This window comes from Mesoplodon bidens (genome assembly GCF_964165515.1).
Source record: "Mesoplodon bidens genome assembly, chromosome: 20".
NCBI classification, from domain to species: domain Eukaryota; kingdom Metazoa; phylum Chordata; class Mammalia; order Artiodactyla; family Ziphiidae; genus Mesoplodon; species Mesoplodon bidens.
The window spans coordinates 32,673,479-32,695,085 of NC_138181.1; the positions used below are offsets into that span (position 1 = coordinate 32,673,479).

Below are 21,607 nucleotides of genomic sequence, written 5' to 3' on the forward strand. Positions count from 1 at the left end.
GAACATTAGACAAAGGTCATTATACAGTGATAACAGGGTCAGTACATCAAGAAGATATAACACACACATATATATATAAAACACACATATATATATTCCCAACACCAGGGCATGGAAATATATCAAGCAAATAATAGTAGATCAAGGGAGAATTTAACAATACAGGAGACTTCAGTACCTCACTATCAAAAATGAATAGATTATCCAGACAGAAAATCAATATGGAAATGATGAACTATACTTTAGAACAAAAGCAGCTAACAGACATATTATAGAATATTCCACCCAACAGCAACAGAATATACATTGTTTTTGAGTGCACACACAACATTCTCCAGGATCATATGAAAGGACAGAAAACAAATCTGTCCTTTCTCAAATTCAAGAAAATTGAAATTATTCCAACTATTTTTTCTGACCACAATGGTATGAAACTAGAAATCAACAAGAGGAAAGTGAGTACAAATATGTGTAAACTAAACAACACACTTCTAAACAACCAGTAGGTCAAAGAATAAATCAAAAAGGAAAATATCAAATCTTCCGGGATGCAGCAAAACTAGTTTGGAAAGTTCATAGTAATAAACACATGAATTAAGAAATCAGAAGGACCTCAAACAACCTAACTTCACACCTCAAGGAAATAGAAAAAGAACAACTTGGGGGCTTCACTGCTGGCGCAGTGGTTGAGAGTCCACCTGCGGATACAGGGGACACGGGTTCGTGTCCCAGTCCAGGAAGATCCCACATGCCACGGAGCAGCTAGGTCCATGAGCCATGGCCGCTGAGCCTGTGTGTCCGGAGCCTGTGCTCCACAACAGGAGAGGCCACACAGTGAGAAGCTCGCGTATCGCAAAAAAAAACTTAAGTGAAAAATAGTAATGATCAGAACAGAAATAAATGAAAGGATCAACAAAATTCTTCAAGATAAAATTGACAAACCTTTAGCTAACTAAGAAAAAAGAAGACTCAGAAACAAAAGAATACAACTGATACTAAAAAAATATATCCAATAATATGATTATATATATACAGAAAAATCCCAAAGAGTCAACTGAAGTGTTGGAACTAATCCACAATTTCAGTTAAATTGCAGGATACAAAATCAACATATATAAATAAGTTGCCTTACTTTCATGAAACGTTTGAAAAATAAATTATGAAAACTATCCCATTCATAATAGTATCAAAAACAATATTTAAGAATGAATTTAAGCAAGGAAGTGAAAAATTTATACAATGAAAACTGTAAGGCTTTTGCCTAAAGAAATCAAAAGACACACAACAAATGAAAAGACATTCTATGTTCATGGATTGGAAGATTTACTGTTGTTAAAACATCCATAGCATGCAAAGTCATCTATAGATACCACTCAATCCCCCTCAAAATACCAAAAAGCGTTCTTCACAGAAATAGAAGAACCAATTCTAAAATTCACGTGGAACCACAAAAGAATAGCCAAAGCCATCCTGAGAAAAAAGAACAAAGGTATCAGCTTCCTGATTGCAAACTATGCTATGAATCCATGAGAATAAAAAACAGACACACAGAACAACAGAACAGAATAGAAACCCTAGAATTAAATCCAGGCATATATGGTCCACTATTACTTGACAAGGGAGCCAAGAAAATCCAGTGGGGGAAAGGATACTCCCTTCGACAACATAGTGGTGGAAAAACTGAAGAAACGCATGCAGAACAATGAAGTTGGACCTCTATATCATGCTACTCACAAAAAATTACCTCAGAGACTTAAACATAAAATGATATGATAAAACGTCTAGAAGAAGTCATGGAAAAGAGGTTCCTTGACATTGGTCTTGGCAAGGAGTTTTTGGACATGACACCAAAAACACAAATTGGACTACATCAAACTCAAAAGCTGCTGCACAGCAAAACAGTTTTAAAAAAATGAAAAGACAGCCTACAGAAGGGAAGAAATTTTTTGCAAACCGTGTATTATTACTAACCCCCACATATAAGGGTTAATATCCAAAATATATTTTGAACTCCTACAACTTAAAAAAATAATTTGATTAAAAAGTAGGCAGAACTAAATACACATTTTTTTTCAGAGGACATCAAAGTGGCCAACTTTGGCATATGAAAAGATGCCCAACATCACAAAGTATCAGAAAATGCAAATCAGAATCATGAAATATCATCACCTCACACCTGTTAGAATGTCTATCCTCAAGAGGGTGAAACAACAGGTGCTGGTGAGGATGTGGTGAAAAGGCTGGACCAGTTTATATTCCCACCAACAGGGTATAAGGGTTCTTTCGCTTTGGAAAACAATATAGAGGTTCTTCAAAAAATTAAAAACAGACCTACCATACAATCCAGAAATTCCACTTCTGACGTATGTACCCAAAGGAAATAAAAACAGGTTTTCAAAGAGATATCTGCCCTCCCATGTTCACTGCAGCATTCTTCACAACTGCTAAGATAGGTAAACAACCTAAATGCCCCAAAACAAATGAATGGATACAAAAATATGTGGTATATATACACAATGGACTATTTTTCAGACACAAGGAGGATATCTTGCCTTTTGCAACAACATGGATGAACCTTGAGCACATTATGCTTAAGTGAGATGTCAGAGAACCACAATTACTTTATGATATCACATATATGGTATTTAAAAATGTCAAACATAAAAAAACAGAGGGTCAAATGATGGTTACCAGGGAATGGAGGGAGTGTGGGGATAAGACTGAAGTTGTTTAAGCATACAGACTTAAGCTGTAGAGATCTATTCATTATACTATGCATTAAAGACAACAATATTGTATTATGATAATGCAATGTGATAAATGTCACTGTCATGGCAATCATAATAGAATATATAAATGTATCAAAGTAACATGTTGTATACCTTAAATCTACACAGTGTTAAATATATTCAATGAAAAAAAACACAAAATTTAAAGAAAAGGCAATTAAGAGAATGATGCATGAATAAGTAGGGAATATCGATAAAAAATATAAGAAGAAACCAGTAGAAAATCTGGACCTGAAAAATGTAATAGCTGACATGAAAAACTCTGGAAGAGTCCAGCAACAGATTTGAGCAGGCAGAAGAAAACATAAGTCAGCAAACTTGATTATAGGGCAATTGAAACTATCAACTCTGAGTAGCCGAAAACAAAATAAGGAACAAAGGAAAATGAGCAGAGCCTAAGGGACACAGGGGGCACCATCAAGGGTATCAACATCTGCATTATGGAAGCCACAGAATAAGGAGAGCATGAAAGGAGCAGAAAAAATGAACTAATGGACAAAACTTCCCAAATGTGGTGAAAAACATATACATCCAAGAAGCTCAGTGAATTCCAAGGAGGGTAAATTCAAAGGGATGTGCACTAAGACCCACTGTATTCATGGTGTAAAAAGACAAAGACAGAGGATCAGCTTGTCTCAAACAAGGAATCTTCAATAACATTAACAGAAATCATGGAACCCAGAAGGCAGTGGGATGATAAAGTGCAAAAAGAAGAGAAAAAAAAAAAAACTACCAAAAATGAATTCTATATCTGGTAAAACTGACCTTCCAAAATGAAGGAGAAATTGAGACATTCCCAGATAAAAGAAAGCTGGGGAATTTCATTACTAGTAGAACATCCCTAAAGAGAAATGCTAAAGAAAGTCCTACACTTTGAAACAGAAAGACTCCTGACATTAACATAAAGCAACATGAAAAAGTGAAGATCTCTGGTAAAGGTACCTACATAGGTAAATTAAAAAGCTAGATTTATTGTAGGTTTATTTTGAAACTCCTCTTTTTGTTTTCCATATGATTTAAAAATGTAAATGCATAAAACATGAATTATAAATCAGTGTTAATGGCACAAAAACATATTAAGATTCAATTTGTAATCATAACCACGTAAAGGAGGGGGACAAAGCTGTAAAAGTGCAGAGTTAATATATTTTATTGAAGCTAATTTGGTATTAAACAAGATTGGCATAATTTAGAATTTTAATGCAATTACCACAGTAACCATTAAGAAAGGAACGCAAAATATATACAGGCAAGGAAATTAGGAGGGAACCAAAATGGTGCACTAGAAGAATATCTCACAGGAAAATAAAGCATTAGTGGAGGAATCGAGGGACACAAAGTAGATAGATAGATAGAAAACAAAGAGCCGAATGGCTCCTGCAATATTAGTAACACTTTCCATGTAAGTGGACATAATTCACCAAGTGAAAGAGAATGGAAGAATGGGAAAAATTTATCTAATGACATGCTGTTTTCAAGAGATTCACTTCAGACCTAAAGACAGCAATAGAATGACAGTAAATGTATGGAAAAAAATATACTCCATGCAAATAGAAGAGTTGCAGTGACTACACTAATAACAGACAAGAGAGATTATTAAGGTAAAAATTGTTGTAAGAAACAAGGGCATTATTTATTGATAAAAGGGTCAATTCATCATAAAATAAACCAATTCCAAACTTATACTACCCAAAAACAGAACACCAAAATATATAAAGCGAACTTTGACAGAACTTAAAAGAGAAATAGTTCTACAAAAATAGTTCTACTTCAATACTCTTTCAATAATAGACAAAACAGACAAAACAGCTAGATGGATAATCACTCAGGAAATAGAGAACTTAAACAACATTGTAATCTGACTAGCCCTAAAGGACACACTACCCAAAAACAGCAGAACAGACATTCTTAAGTGCACATGGAACATTGAGCATTTCCATATGTTAGACCTTGAAACAATTATCAACAAACTTTAAAAGAATGAAATCATGAAAAGTATCTCCTAATGTAATAAAGTTAACAAATCAATTAGCAGAAGGAAAACTGGAAGCTAAGCTACCTACTCTTAAATAACCAATGGGACAAAGAAATTGTTAGGAAATTAGAAAATATTTTGGCACAAATAAAATAAAAAATACAATCTCCCAAAACTTATGGGGTGCAGCACAAGCAGTGCTCAGAAGGAAAGTTAAAACCATAAATTACTCCGTTCAAATAAATACCTAAGTGTACACCTAATGGAACTAGAAAGGGAAGAGAAAACTAATGATCAGGTCAGAGATAAACGTAATAGAATACAGAAAAACAATATAAAGAACCAACAAAATCATGAGTTAATTCTTTGAAAGGATCAACAAATTAACAAGCCTTTAGCTAGACTTAGGAAAAAAGACACAAATAATAAACATCAGAAAAGTGTGTATATTATCAACCTTACAGAAATTAAAGGATTATAAGAATTCACTATGAAAACTTGTAGGTGAACATATTAAATAATCTAGAAGAAATAGACAAATCCCTAGAAACATACTAGAAATCACCAAAACTGACTAAAGAAGAAACAGAAAAATTTAACAGTCCTATAAAACAGATGGAATCAGTAAAAACAAACATGGCAACAAAGAAAAGTCCAGGACCAGATGATGACATGGGTGAATACTACAAACATTTTAAGGAGAGTTTAACACCAATCATGCTCGAAAATCTTCCAAAAAATAGTAGAGGGAATACTTTCTAACATCTTCTGTGGGGTCAGCATTTTGTTAATGCAGGAAAATATACCACAAACTGAACCCAACAGCACATTAAAAGGATTCTACACCAGAATCAAGTGAAGTTTATCCTAGGAAGACATGGGTTATTCATGATAAGAAAGCCAATGGATGTAACACACCACATTAACGAAGGAAAAAACAAAACCAAAATTACATGTTCATCTCAAAAGAGAAAAGGCATTTAACAAAATTCAACATCATTTCATTATAAAAGCACCCAGAAAACTAGGAATAAAAGGGAATATGCTTAATATGGTAAAGGGCCCTTATGAAAAACCCACAGCTAACATGAAACTTAATAGTGAAAAATTGAAACCTTTCTCCCTAAAATCAGAAACAAGACAGTTCTGATGCTTACTTTTACCACTGCTATTTGATATTGTACTGGAGGTCCTATCCAGAGTAATTAAGCAAGAAAAAATAATAAAAGGCATCCAAATTATAAATAAAGTAGTAAATTCTATTTTCAGATGAAATTATTCTATATAGAAAGTCCCAAAGAATACACACACACACACAAACTACTAGATCGAATACACAAATTCAGCAAAGATGTAGGATGCAAGTTCAACATACAAAATCATTTTGTTTTCTGGACACCAGTGATAAGCAATCCAAAAAAGGAAGGTTACAAACCAATTACATTTACAATAGCATCCAAAGGAATCAATATCTACAAATAAATGTAACCAAAGAGATATAAGGCCTGGATACTGAAAGCCAGGAAGCACTGCTGAAAGAATGATGACTTAATTAAATGAATAGGCAACCCACATTTATCAACTGGAAGGCAATATTGTTAAGAAGGCAATCACCCTGAAGCAATCTGGTAGTTCATCCAACAGTGCAACATGGAATTGCCATATGACCCAGCAATTCCACTCCTAGGTATTTAGTTAACTGGAGTGAAAATGTGTCCACACAGACGTGTGTCCATGAATGTTCACAGCAGCATTATTCACAATAAGCCAAAGGGTAGAAACAGCTCAGGTATCCTTCAGATACATAAATGATGGCATAGGTCAAATGATGAACAGGCCAAGGCACCTGTTCCTCCCTTCTCACTGCCAACCTCAGCATCATATGCCCTGGGTGGTCCCTCAGTGAACTGGGTGGATCCCCGCCACTTTCCTACTGTTAGCATGCATCATCTGAACCTCTCCTCCTGGAAGCTTTGTGAGCTCTTGGGAAGAGTGGGGAACTGTTAGTATCCCCTTACCTGTGACCACCTGGTGGGAACACCTTAATGAGCCTCTAGCTGCCACAAGAAGCCCTCAAAGATACCACTAACAATATCAATTAACACAGATGGATGCAAGCAGTATAAATACTGAGAACAATTCAGTGTGTCCACAGTGAAGCAAGATTACAGAGAATTAATATAAATTAAAACAAAAAGAACACTTACAACCAGGAACAAGAAACACATCCTAATAGGCAAGTGAGCCAAAAATGTAAATAAATAATATTTATGGGGGAGCACATGCAAACACACAAAAAATGGGATAATGCAAATTAAAGATCTCTCTGTGTAATATATATATACACACACATATATATATAAACATATACAATATAAATTTAGTAGATTGGGAAAAAAATTTGTGAAACAATCTGACAGTAACTAATTAAAGTGAAACAAACCCACATGGTGAGGTGAGGCAATCCCGGTAGTGGGGTTCTCTCTCCCATGGGGAATGTACACTTATTACAATATTAGTTAAAATGACAAAAAATGGAAACAAAGGGAATTCCCTTACACAGAATGGTTGAAAAAACTGTATCTGATATGAAGCCAAAATGATGAGTTAGAATCACACATTTTGCATTTGTGTGGTAAGAACACTTAACACGAGATTTATCCTTTTAACAATTTTTAAGTGTGCAGGACACTGCTATTAAGTGTAGGTAAAGTGTTGTACAGCAGCTCTCCGGAGAGTATGCATCTTGCATAAATGAACCTACTTGTGGAGAGTTACGCCTTTTGAGAGGACAGAGTGACATTTGCCGATTTGGAACACGGTGATAAGACCAGATCCTGGGTTCATACCCTGTGACTCTGAGCAAGTTTCTCTCCATTTCTCTCTCTCTTTTTTTTTTTGTGTGTGCAAAAATCCATAGAATCGTTTGCCTGGCTTGTAGAATTGTGTAGGATTTGATAATATAAGCAACTCACCACAAAGTGTGCCTGGGAAGGGCAAACATTCATAGTTTTATTTTTTGTGTGAAAAATACAACTCTCATTCTGAGGCTATTTAGTTTCAGATGAATGAAAAAAACCAAAACCCCAAAATGCACTGAACACACATTAACACGAGATTTTGTTCTTTGCTTTCAAACCTCATGTCGAGCCAGGCAGGAGGAACATTTCACCACCACACATCTCAATGTTGCCAACCGGGAGATGTGAATTTTAAGACTCTCTCCTATTGTTAAGCATTGTATAAGAAGTATTTAAATAAAGCCTTTTCCAGAGTGATGGAGATTGCTTAATATTTGAAATTCATTAAGTATTCCATGGAAGGCACAATGAGGGAGACTTCACTGAACTGAACCAATCAGACTGAATGAAGCCTTCACACTAGAACCTTGAGCTTGTTAAAGCATCCTCTACCTTAATCCGCTGAAATAAAAGCTATAGATTCCCCATCTCACGAGTTCACAGACTTTCTTAAGTTGTCGCTTAGGTTCCATTTGAGACACATAATACAAAAATAAAAAAGGAAATAAACTTGACTCTTGTCCTACATGTTATTTTCTCTACTTACGTTAACAGCCTGTCAGCCAACATCAACCAAATCGATAGAGGTTTTGGGGCTTGAACAAAGTGTTTTGACATTACACATGACAATTATGCCACTTCTATTACTCTATTCTGTTCCATAGAAATATCAATAAATACTGTACACTCTTCCTGATGATATCAGTACAGTGATACACAGGGAGAGAAAATGTGATGGTGGGCGTGCCTGAGTAGGGACATCAAAACTCTTTAAGGACTACCAAAGACTAAGAAAAAATAGTACAAAATATGTTCAAACCCACCGAATTTAATATATTACATATGTGAAGTTTTTGTATATAAATTGCATCTCAATCAAGTTGTTAAATTAATCAGAAAATATTAATAAATGGACACCCAGCTAATTAATGACACTTAGAAATAGTGTCCCTGGTTGATTGACTTGAGAAGGTTTTAATATTGTTTAAATGTCCATACTACCCAAAGCAATCTACAAATTCAAAGCAATCCCTATCAAAATTCCAATGGCATTTTTCACAGAAATAGAATAATCCTAACATCTGTATGGAACCACAAGAGATCTCAAATAGCCAAAGTAATCTTGAGAAAGAACAAAGTTGGAAGGATCACATGCCTTGATTTCAAAGTATATTACAAAGCTATAGTAATCAAAACAGTATGATATTGACATAAAAACAGACACATAGATCAATGGACCAGAATAGAGAGCCCAGAAATAAACCCATGTATATACAGTCAATTAATTTACAACCAAGGAGCCCAAAATACACAATGGGAAAAGCACAGTATCTTCAATAAACACTGTTGGGAAAACCAGACCAGTATGTCACGTCATGAACAAAAGTTAACTCAGAATAGATTAAAGGCTTGAACGTAAGACCTGACACCATAAAACTCTTAGAAGAAAACATAGGTGGTAAGCTCCTTGACATTGGTCTTGGTGATGATATTTTGGATTGGACACCAAAAGCAAAGTTAACAAAAGCAAAAATAGACAAGTGGGACTACATGAAGCTAAAAAAACTTCACAGCAAGGTAAACCATCAAGAAGGTGAAAGGCAATCTACAGAATGGGGGAAAAGAGTTGCAAATCATTTATCTGATAAGGGGCTAATATCCAAAATACATAAAGAACTCCTACAACTCATTACCAAGAAAAGAATCTAACTGAAAAATGAGCAGAGAATCTGAACAGACATTTTTCCAGAAAAGACACACAGATGGCCAATAGAGCCATGAAAAGATCTTCAACATCACTAATCAGGGAAATGCAAACCAAAACCACAATGAGAGATCACTTCAAATCTATCGGAATGGGTTTTATGGAAAGAAAAAACAAACAAGAAACAAGTATTGGCAAGGATGTGGAGAAGAGGGAACCCCTGTGCACTGCTGTGGGGAGTGTAAATTTGTGCAACATAGAGATTTTGCCCCAGAAAAGCACAAATAGAAGTAGCATGTCACCCAGCAGCCCCACCTCTGGGTATCCAAAGAAAATGAAAACACTAACGTGAAAGGATAGAGCCACCCCAAAGTTCACTGCAACTTTATTTACAATAGCCAAGATATGGGAACAACCTAAGTGTCCATCACTGGTTGAATGGATAAAAAAAGATGTGTAGGGCTTCCCTGGTGGCGCAGTGGTTGGGAGTCCGCCTGCCGATGCATGGGACACGGGTTCGTGCCCCGGTCCGGGAGGATCCCACATGCCGCGGAGCGGCTGGGCCCGTGAGCCATGGCCGTTGAGCCTGCGCGTCCGGAGCCTGTGCTCCGCAATGGGGAGAGGCCACAGCAGTGAGAGGCCCGCGTACCGCAAAAAAAAAAAAAAAAAAAAAAAGATGTGATACACACACACACACACACACACACACAGAGGAATATTATTCATCCATAAAAAATATAAAATTTTGTCACTTGCAACAACATGGATGGACCTCGAGGGCGTCATGCTAAGTGAGATAAGTCAACAGAGAAAGACAAATACCACATGATCTCACTTATACATGGAATCTAAAATAGAAAAAAACAAAACCAACCAAACAAAAAACAAAGCTCACAGATACAGAGGACAGATTGCTGGTTTCCAGGGGCAGAGGGTTGGGGGGGAGGGGTAGGTGAAATGCGTGAAGGGGATCAGAAGGTACAAACTTCCAGTTATTAAAAAGGAATGTAAGGTGCAACATGGTGACTGCAGTTAATAATATTGTTTTGCATATGTGAAAGTTGCTAAGAGATTAAATCTTAAAAGTTCTCATCACACAAGTCCTGGACTGAACTTTGCACAAACTTGTGGGTATCAGCTATAGTTAAGTGTATGTAGCACACAGTGTCCCAGGCACCGTTCTAAGCAGTTTATATATACTAATTCATTCAGTTCTAAACATACAAAACCGTGAAGTCAAGCTATTATTGTCCCCATTTAAAGATGCAGAAACAGTCTCAGAGAGGCTGGTCACTTGTTTTCGTCCCAGCTGGAAGTGATGGAGGTAGACTCTGATCCTCAGAAGTCTACCTCGAGGGCCTGTATTTTTAACTACCACGTAGCACTGATTTATCCTTTTTTTTTTTTTTTTTTTTTTGCGGTATGCAGGCCTCTCACTGTTGTGTCCGCTCCCGTTGTGGAGCACAGGCTCCGGACGTGCAGGCTCAGCGGCCATGGCTCACGGGCCCAGCCCCTCTGCGGCATGTGGGATCTTCCCGGACCGGGGCACGAACCCATGTCCCCTGCATCGGCAGGCGGACTCTCGACCACTGCGCCACCAGGGAAGCCCTGATTTACCCTTCTGATGGCCTGACTTTCATCATCCTCACAAACTTTTCACACATGCCTAAAGAGAGTATATGAAAAGAAGATATGTTGAAACTTACTAAAAATGATGGCTACTTTTCATTTGAGTACGTAATATGTATTGAACACTGTGTCATGTACTTTGCATAAATATTTAAATTCCAATGACAAAACTACGAGGTTATTAATATTTTCATTTTCAGGTAGGACCACTGAGAATGACGCTACTTGGAGTTACAGTGCAATGTGGCACAACCTATATTTGAAATTAGTTCAATGCAACTCCAAGCTTAAGATTTTAACCTTTAAAAGAATAGGCTTGTGGTACATGGGCCTCTCACTGTTGCGGCCTCTCCCATTGCGGAGCACAGGCTCCGGACGTGCAGGTTCAGCGGCCATGGCTCACGGGCCCAGCTGCTCCGTGGCACGTGGGATCTTCCCGGACTGGGGCACAAACCTGTGTCCCCTGCATCGGCAGGTGGACTCTCAACCACTGCGCCACCAGGGAAGCCCCTAAAAGAATAGGCTTGGAGGTCACTCCAGCCTTTTTGGAAGGAAGGGAGAATGTTGGTGGTTTCACAGGAATCGGTGCTCCTCGAAATATTATTTCCGCATTGCTAGTAGCACTAAAAATCCCTCTAATATCTAAAAAGAGCTGCGCCTTTTCTCTATGAAGGGGAAACCAGGAGACTGCTTCTGTTTTCGGGGGTCTGGGATAGGAATGAAAGCCAAGGCGAGCAACACGTGCATGGGTGGAAAGGAGAATAGTGGGCCCATCTTGGGTGGAAGAGATTACAATGGGGACGAAGTCACTGGTGGGGAACCCCCGTGTGCCTTTGGGAACTCTGTCCTCATATTCCTTATTCCAAACTTCCCACCACTCCTTTGTCCCCTGTCTGTGCCCCTCCACCACCAACCTGTTACATCCCTGCTCTCTATGTGACAGAGAAGAACAGACCCGACTCCACGTTGGATCTATTCCTTTAGCTCTGACCTCTGTGCTCCGTCTCCTGTGCTTAGTCATGCTGGCTCTGCACTTTGTAAAGGAATGTTACCTATAGCCTGAAATATACATAATAGCCCTTTCTCAAGGCTCTGCCTTCCAGGCTTGATCTTTAAAGGCAAGATCATTCATTAAAGGCAACTGCCATTCATATAGAGCTAAAAAGTTGCAGAACAGAAAATAACATGTGTCTTGTTACAGGTTTACAGGAACATTTTGACCAGACCTACACAGACAGCAGCAGGAACATAGGATTATCACACCCCCTCCAGGGTCCGGCCAGCACCAGGGAGTCTGCAGCAACCAGCCACGCCATCTACCTTTCTAGTATAGAAGAAGCCTGAAGTCTCACCCTGGTCAGATAGTTCTTTGGGACACTAGTCCACCTGCCCGCCGTCTTCTTGGTCCACTTGCTTTCTGAATAAAGTCACTGTTTCTTGCCCCAACACCGTGTCTCTGGATTTACTGGCCTGTCATTTGGCAGGCAGTACGAGCTTGGACTCAGTAACACACTGAGGAGCTAGAACCTCTTCCACAGGGAGGAGATAGAAAAATGGGGCCAAACAAAGACTGGATGTGTGTCTCACATTCACAGTGGGGACAAACATACCTTTTTCCCCCGAGACACATCGTTTTTGTCACTCCTTTCATTGCATATGTATTTATGAGTGTCTACACATACCAGGCACCGAGGCTGGTGACAGACACACAAAGATATATCACGGGGCTAAGGAGAGGCAGGAGGTGGGACTGGGGGAGAGTTCCCGACGAGGGCGCGACTATGGCAGCTGCACGGCGGCAGCAGTGGCTGAGTCAGAGCGCGCGCCCAGCTTTGAATGAGCGGGGCTGGGACTGAACCGGCGGAGCGCAAGCTCGAGGAAGGGACCGGCAGCGAGCGTGTGCGCGCCCTGTGTGCGCACGCGGCCCGCGGCAGCTCGGAGCCTCCACCGGGCGGGCGGGGAGGGGGAGGGGCGGGTGACTCTTTTTCACTTGACACAGCCAAGCTGTCATTCCTGTTGACTTCCTAGAGATGTCATTTGTCCAAAAGCGCTGAGGGTTTTGACTCCCACCATGGCTATCACACAGTTTCGGTTATTTAAAGTTTGTACCTGCCTAGCAACAGTATTCTCATGCCTAAAGAGATTAATATGCAGATCTGGCAGAGGATGGAAATTAAGTGGAGACCAAATAACTTTGCCAACTACAGTTGATTATTCATCAGTTCCTAAGCAGACAGATGTTGAAGAGTGGACTTCCTGGGATGAAGATGCACCCACAAGTGTAAAGATTGAAGGAGGGAATGGGAATGTGGCAACACAGCAAAATGCTTTAGAGCAACGGGAACCTGACTATTTTAAGGACATGACACCAACTATAAGGAAAACCCAGAAAATCATTATTAAGAAGAGAGAACCATTAACTTTTGGCATCCCAGACGGTAGCACAGGTTTCTCTAGTAGATGAGCAGCTACACAAGATATGCCTTTTATTCATCAATCTCCTGAATTAGGTGACTTGGATACCTGGCAGGAAAATACCAATGCATGGGAAGAAGAAGAAGATGTGGCCTGGCAAGCCGAAGAAGTTCTGAGGCAGCAGAAGATAGCAGAGAAAAGAGAGCAGCAGAACAACAAAGGAAGAACATGGAAAAGGAAGCACAGTGGCTAATGAAGAAGGAACAAAACAAAACTGGTGTGAAACTTTCATAACAAAATGTCCTTCAGATGCATAGTGCCAGTGGGAGAAATATGAGCTCCACAACCCAAGCAACATTTGTACGGAGCTAAGAGTATTTTCAGAATACAAATATACTGCTTGATTTTGATGCATTCATCAGGCCATACAGGACACCAGGATTCTCTCAAAGTCCCTTGAACTCTTGGCGATTGAGACTCAAAGAACAAAAAAGACTTGTGAGACAATGTTTTCTTCAACATGTTTCAACTGTAAGACAATTGTTTGCTGTAGAGAAATTATTACAAATGGAATATATCAGTACCTCTTCAAGCTAGTGTTTCTAGCTAATTAAATGGGTGTAAATTTTATGGTGGGAAAGAACTCTGCTGTCTATAATGCTTTCCTTCAATGTGCATAATGATAAATAATTTTAAATATTAAAAAAAAAGGCATATCACAATTTCAGGGTTGGAAATCGAAACACGTAGACAGTAGGGGTTCTGGGGTTCCAGACAACAAACCAACTTGCCTTTCAAGACTCTCGGCAAGCATTTCAGAAAGATTTTTTTTTTCTTTTATTCAAATGCTCATGAATCTGAATTGCCGGGTATACACCTGAGAGACCCAGTGAAGGATATGTGTTGAATCTGAATATGTATTTTCCACCCCGAGAAGAACAGCACTATGAGGATTATGAAGCACAGGAGAGCGGATGGGGGAGTGGTGGATTATACAGCCCTGGCAGGCACACGGGCTGACTCAGGGCCGTTGCCAGATGATAATAACTTCTTCCATTTGGCCAGAGGAATACTTCTTAAGGGAGCAAAGTATCACTCTGTACAGTGTAAAATCTCGAAATAGTTTTGTTTGCTTTTCTTTCTTTTTGCTTCCTTAAACACTTGAGATGAAAACCGTGGAAGACAAAACTGTTTCTGATAGGATGCCATCCTCCAGAGATTGAAAGTATCACATCAATATTGCAACACAAGTGGTGTCAGAAAATGAAGCAGAGTTTGTGTCTGTATACAAGACTTGACACAGTATCTAAATGTTTAGTTACTGTGTTTCTGGAAGGGAAAGGGCAACATGGCAATAACTCTGCAAGCAAATTAATGAGCATTCTGTCCCTTGGACAAGCAACTACAATCATTATATGGGAGGAAAGAAACAACCCAACTTGGCAATGCACATGCAGACTTTCAGAGAGATGACACTTGTTTTTATATTAAGAGATTTTATATTACAGTGTTGGTTACTGATGAGGAGGTACCAAAAGCGTTTTTGCTTTTGAAAACTCTTGTCTATTTTTTAAGCTTGCTTCTTGAGCATTAACTTTTTAGTTGTTTCAACTTCCAGAAAACCAGAAAGGAGGCAGAAAAAGAAGCAAAAACCTGGGAAGGAGATTTAGATTTTTGACCTATCTATTTTGTTTCTGAATTGAATTATCATTAAAATTGTTCCTATTTATCATTAACATTTGTAGAAATGTGTTCTCTGGTTGTAGATTTATTATTCATTTACTTACCTATCAATTTATATTTTTACCTACTCATGCTTTACCCATTGGCACCCCTGGCTTTGGAATAATTTAAAGGGGGCTTACAAAACATTGTAAAACAAGAATTAGAACAGAGAAAGAAAAAGATGGAGGAAATGGATCAGGACATACATGAGGGTCAGAAATGAGGCTTTTACATGAGCAAAGGTTCTGTATGGTGGATTTAGTGGGTTTCACAAAGCACTCTTATGCCCCACTGCAAGGAGAAAACATGGTTATGATGTTATCTGTGATTCACACCAGGAGGATCAGCAAAGGGAATTTTATAACAGGTAAAGGGTAATTAGATAATAATCACAAAGGCAACAGATATCCACTGAACTTAACAATTCCAATACCCTATCAGTCATTCAACAGTATTGCTAGAGCTGTGATCTTGGTGTAGGACCCATAAACTCCCTGTGACCCATCATTCTCCAATGTGTCTCCTGCCTTCTTCAATTTGGGGTTGTTTCATCCATGTATCCCAATCCCTACCTCCTTAGCTCACCTTGTGCTTCTCAAACTCAGCCCTTGATAATCTTTTGTCATATACGTCTACTCGTTATGACCTATTGCCCCTTCAAAATTCAAAACTTTAATGTGAATGCTAGAAATCACAGTGAATCTTTTTAAAAACTGCTGAAAAGGACATTTCCAATAGTTTTTGTGTCTCTTAATTTGAAAATAATTTTACCTGATGCCCCTGATTACTGAATATTATTTACCACTTATTTAATTTATTGGGGGGTGGCATGTCTTTACCTATTAGACCACAGTGCTAGTTCAGCAGGTAAGTTCCCTTATGCTATATACCTGAAGGGAGAACGTTTTGAATCTACAATTGAAACACATTCACATTTGGGGACATGTTCGGTTTTGTCATGGGAAGAAGTGCAGGAACCTGGTAATATTTTCTGGTTTCTTTACAGACCAAGTGATGCTAAGACAGACTTCCTGTGTTATGATTTATACAGTGTCCACTCTGCCTTTCTTCCTGTCATCATTTGTCAGATGTCTGGGTGTGTCGTGAAGCCCAGTAGTAGCATTTGATCATATGGCACTGGCACAACTGTGAAATAAAATAGGCTCTGTTAATGATAATGGGTTTTTAAAGATATTTAATCCCTTGCAAGGGGCCTTCTGGGCACCTCAGTAAACACGTCTATCTCATGGTGATCATCCCATTAAGCAGATGGGCTGGGCTGAGTGGGAAATATACAGGTTGCTCAAAATGGTAATGGCAGAACCATCTTCCTATGACTTACACCTTTTTTTTTTTTTACAGTGTACCTATCACATGTTGCCTTTATTTATGAATTTTCATTTCAGTCATGGAATGTAATAACCAAAACAAATATTTTTTTCTCTCCTCAGAATCAGGGAACATCAATATACTAAGTGTCATCTAATAAGGGATTTTGCAAATGATATTCTCCAAATCCTTAAAATGTATTAGAGTTTCAAAATATAATGTATACTTTCCCCAATCATTCTACAGCCTAAAACTACTGTGTGTCTAAAATGCCCCAAGCACAAGGTTAGGCATTCACTGTATATAGTAAGGAATAAATTTTCAACATCTGGGGCAGTTTTTAATTGTCTTTAGAGACTTTCATTCCTTTAAACGACCAAGAAAATTTAAAGATGAAGATTAAGCCATACCATTTAGAAAATTATTTGTAGACTTGAAGGATTTTATTATTGACAAAGCAAAAAATTGATGGTAAATATTTTCTTAAATATTAATTTAAATATTAATATATTGAAGTATTTAATTAAGAAATCAAGAGGCTATGATAAAAGCTCATAGAGAAATCATTTAACTGTTACTGTTTTTCATTCATAAAGAGATTTAAAAGGGTGGCTCACACAATTGTGGTGCTGACATGGTTGAAATATGCAGGGCAGGCATATTTCAGCCATGGAAAATGGATAACCAACAAGGACCTACTGTATAGCACAGGGAACTCTGCTCAATGTTATGTGGCAGCCTGGATGGGAGGGGACTTTGGGGGAGAATGGATACGTGTATATGTACGGCTGAGTCGCTTTGCTGTGCACCTGAAACTATCAAAACATTGTTAATTGGCTGTACTCCAATATAAAATAGAAAGTTAAAAGAAAAAAAAGAATTCCTCCATCTTTAGGAAACCTCAGTCTTTGGAATGGAGACCTTCAGCTGATGGGAGAAGGCCCACCCACATTATCCAGGGCCATTGCCTTTACTTAAAGTCAACTGACTGTAGGTTTTAATCAAGCTTACAAAATACCTTCACAGCAATATCTAGATAAGTGATTGATGAAATACCTGAGTGCCACAGTTAACATATATAAACTTATCTGGCTAAGTTAACATATAAAACTAATTATCACACATAGTGTAGAATTAACCAATGTAGACAGATACTACATGAGGGGTTAAGTATCACATCAATAGATTTTAAGCCATAGATGCTGATGTCAGCAAACATCCAGTTGAATATTTCTGCTTCCAGTTCTTGACAACAATTCTGTTTTTAGTGACTGTAGAACATGCATGGTGACGGGGGGAGGGCTCTGTGCATGTTTATCCAACGAGCACTGATTATTCATATAGGATTAGGGTTACTTTGTAATAACAACACTGTAATAAAACGAGAGCCATTTATACCAAATGTCTGTCTGAAGCATCTTCAACTCCTCTCTCCTGCCTCAGACCCTCACAGGTGATAAAGGGGTAACACACACCACCCTTTAGGGCGGTTTGGACAATTCAGATCCTTTCCAAAATGTATTAAATTATTTTGAAAAATGTAAATTGTACTGTAATTCTCACTTCACACATGAGAATTCAGAATTCAAGCAAAACTGAACATAAATCTAAAAGCTACAAAAACTGCATGAATGCGTGGATTGCACACTATGTCTCTTCTCGCCCACAGGAGAAAATTCCCCATCTTTGTTAATATAACATCATTCTCTCTGCTTCTCAGCGTAATACTCATCCTCTCAATTAAATCAAAATACTTCTCCAGGTAAATCACTGGAGAAAAATGTTCCCAAGTTATTTAGTCTCCTCAGCATTACAGTTTCAGAATATTTCCCCAAACACCAAAAAATTTTCCCAGATATTCATCTTTGACACGATGAAAAATGCCATTTAAAAAGTCTAGCCACAGATTCTTTGGGCTTCCCTGGTGGCGCAGTGGTTGGGGGTCCGCCTGCCGATGCGGGGGACACGGGTTCGTGCCCCGGTCTGGGAAAATCCCACATGCCGCGGAGCGGCTGGGCCCGTGAGCCATGGCCGCTGAGCCTGCGCGTCCGGAACCTGTGCCCCGCAACAGGAGAGGCCACAACGGTGAGAGGCCCGCCTACCGCAAAACAACAACAACAACAAAAAAACAGAAGATGAAAAATACTGGCAAAGATGTGGGAAAAAAGGAACCTTTGTCCACTGTTGGTGGGAATAAAAACTAGCACAGCCACTGTGGAAAACAGTATGAAGCTTTTACTCAAGAAATTAAAGCTACAACTACCATATGATCCAACAGTTCTACTTCTGGGTACGTATTCCAAAGGAAGCAAACTCATTACCCTGAAGAAATACATGCACTCTGAGATTCATTGCAGCATTATTCATAATAGGCAAGGTATGGAAGCAACAACCTAAGTGTCCATTGATGGTGAATGGATACACATGTGAGATACACACACACACACACAGGAATAGTATTCAGCCATAAATAAAGAAAAAAACCCTCTCCATTTGTGACAACATGGATGAACCTAGAGGACATTATGCTAAGGGAAACAGCCAGACAGAGAAAGGCATATTGAATGATATCATTTATATGTGGAATCAAAAAGAAATCTTAAGTAAAACTCATAGAAACAGAGAACAGAATGGTGGTTGCCAGGGGTTTCAGGGGTGGGGGAACTAGGGAGAGGTTGGTAAAAGGGGACAAAGTTTCAGCTACAAGATGAAGATTAATAAGGAATGATGAGCTAATGTATAACATGGTGGCTATAGTTGGTAATACAGTATTATATAATTGGAATTTGCTCAGATAGTAGAAATTAAGTGTTCTCAACAAAAAACCTGTAAATACATGAGATGAGGAATGTGTTAATTAACACTATAGTGAATCCTGTCATGACATATATGTATATCAAAGTCATGTGGCACACTGTAAATATATTACAATTTTATTTGTCAGTTATACCTCTATAAGGCTGAAAAAATAATAGTAAAGGTAAACACAGAGCAGCTCGGGCTGAACATGGGGAGATGAGGGGAACGGATCTTCCCAGCTGGCTCCACGCCCCTCACCTGGCCTCCTGTTGCAGCTGCCCAGACTGCATGGGATTTAAAATCCATTCACCTAAACTGCAGCTCACGCCTTCGCTTCCACACAACACGATTGGCCGTATTGGTAACCAGTGGTGTGTAAGACCCTAGTCTGTAAGCTCGTGTTTGTTTGAGTTTTAAATCCTTGTAAAAGGGGGTTAATCAGAGGAAACCTCTATACATGGGGAATGGCAACCATCCCTACTTCACTGTAGTGTTGTAGAGCTTAAATAAGATGGTACACTGAAAGCACGCAGTGCCAAAGTAAAAGAAAAGGGAAGAAAAGGGAAAATAGAACACTTACAATGTGTGCTGACTACTGGCACTTACTCCTTAGTTCATGGAAGTACTTAGTGACTGAGAATTATACATAGTTTCCTACTTATGGGGAATACATATATAAGTAAGTATATATACACATATATAATAATATAGTTACTATACATAACTTAATAGGAATATATCTGAATATGCATATAAGTATATATATACATATATAATGATATAATTATATATATAACTTATTGGGTATATATGAATATGTATAAGTATATATACATATATAATTATAACTGAATGGGAATATATAAATAGCTACATATATAAGTGTGTATATATATATATATATATATATATACACACATATATAATGATATAATTATATAACTTATTGGGAGTATATATATATGAATATGTATATATATAAGTGTATATATACTTATACTGATATAATGATAATTATATATAACTTATTGGGAATATATATGAACATGTATATATTTAACTGTATATATATACATATACAGTGATATAATTATAATACATAACTTATTGGGAACATATACTAACTATATACAAAATTATATATATAATCTGTGTATATAACTGTATATGTGTAGTTTTATACACATTTTTACAAATACATAAAACCTGTATGTATATATATATACACACACACACACACATATATATACAGATTTTTATTTGCAGTAAACTGTTTTTATTTGGAGTAAAATGGTAGCATTTCTTCACAGGAAAATTCCCAGGGAAATTCACACTCTGTCTCCTCCCTAAAGGCACATAAGTGCACTGTATATTGAACATATTTACTAGGGAAGGACTTCGCAAACACAGAAGCAACACTGTGAAAGAAGACAATCACTTCCTTGCTTCCAGACACATTTTGCTTCCTCAGTCCACGATGTTCTGACTAGCCTCCCTTAGAGGGACCTTTCTAGACTCTGGATCGAGTAGCAAGGAGTGTGGCACATAACCTACTTCATCACGGGTCGAAGCAGCCTGGGAAACACAAATAAGCAAAACAAGCTGAGACCTCTCTAACTTTGATTTGCACAAAGCAGTCACAATAGTCAGCATGATGACGGCCTAGGCAATGGAAAACTAAATCCTAGGTTTCTATAATGTCACCTTTTGGCATCCAGAGGGAAAAAGGTTAAAACTGGCTTCGAAACAGCCATGGCAATCGTATTTCACAGCCCAGGAGCCATGACAAGAGGAAAGAAGATCATTTTTATGACGATGAATTTTGAACTTCAGTAAAGAAAAAGGCAACCTCAAAAAAAGTGAGTACCACCGTTTGGGCAGTGGAAGCATGCACGGGGGAGCCTGCAGGATGAGAAGCAGCTGCCCGTGAAATGCACGTGTGTCCTGCTGGTCATGTCCCAGCCCCTCCCAGTATAATGCAGAGGTCCCAAGAATCACGACCTCTCTGGCAGTTAGGGAATAAACATCTTAACAAAACTCTGTGTGCAAGGTCAACGGAGCTAAGGAGAGCCCTGCTCCTGAGGAATATAGCAAAACTCTTTAATTCCAGATTAATTCCAGATTAATTCCAAATTGCTGGATTGGGTGAGCTCTAGGAAGAAACCACATCTGAAATGAAGAGCTGGAGGGATGCCAAGAAACTCTGTCCCTGAAAAATTTT

At 38.4% G+C, this 21,607-nt stretch overlaps 1 protein-coding gene and 1 pseudogene across 2 annotated transcripts in view; one reads left to right on the forward strand and one right to left on the reverse strand.

Moving 5' to 3' along the window:
* CSMD1 (CUB and Sushi multiple domains 1) overlaps nt 1-21,607 on the reverse strand; it is a gene marked incomplete at its 3' end in the record, with an annotated part of 1,732,394 nt that overhangs the window by 800,596 nt on the left and 910,191 nt on the right. The gene's annotated exons all lie outside the window — the stretch shown is intronic.
* On the forward strand, nt 13,084-14,374 carry LOC308608181 (receptor-binding cancer antigen expressed on SiSo cells-like; annotated as a pseudogene). Its single transcript has one exon. The product of its transcript is annotated as a receptor-binding cancer antigen expressed on SiSo cells-like (transcript).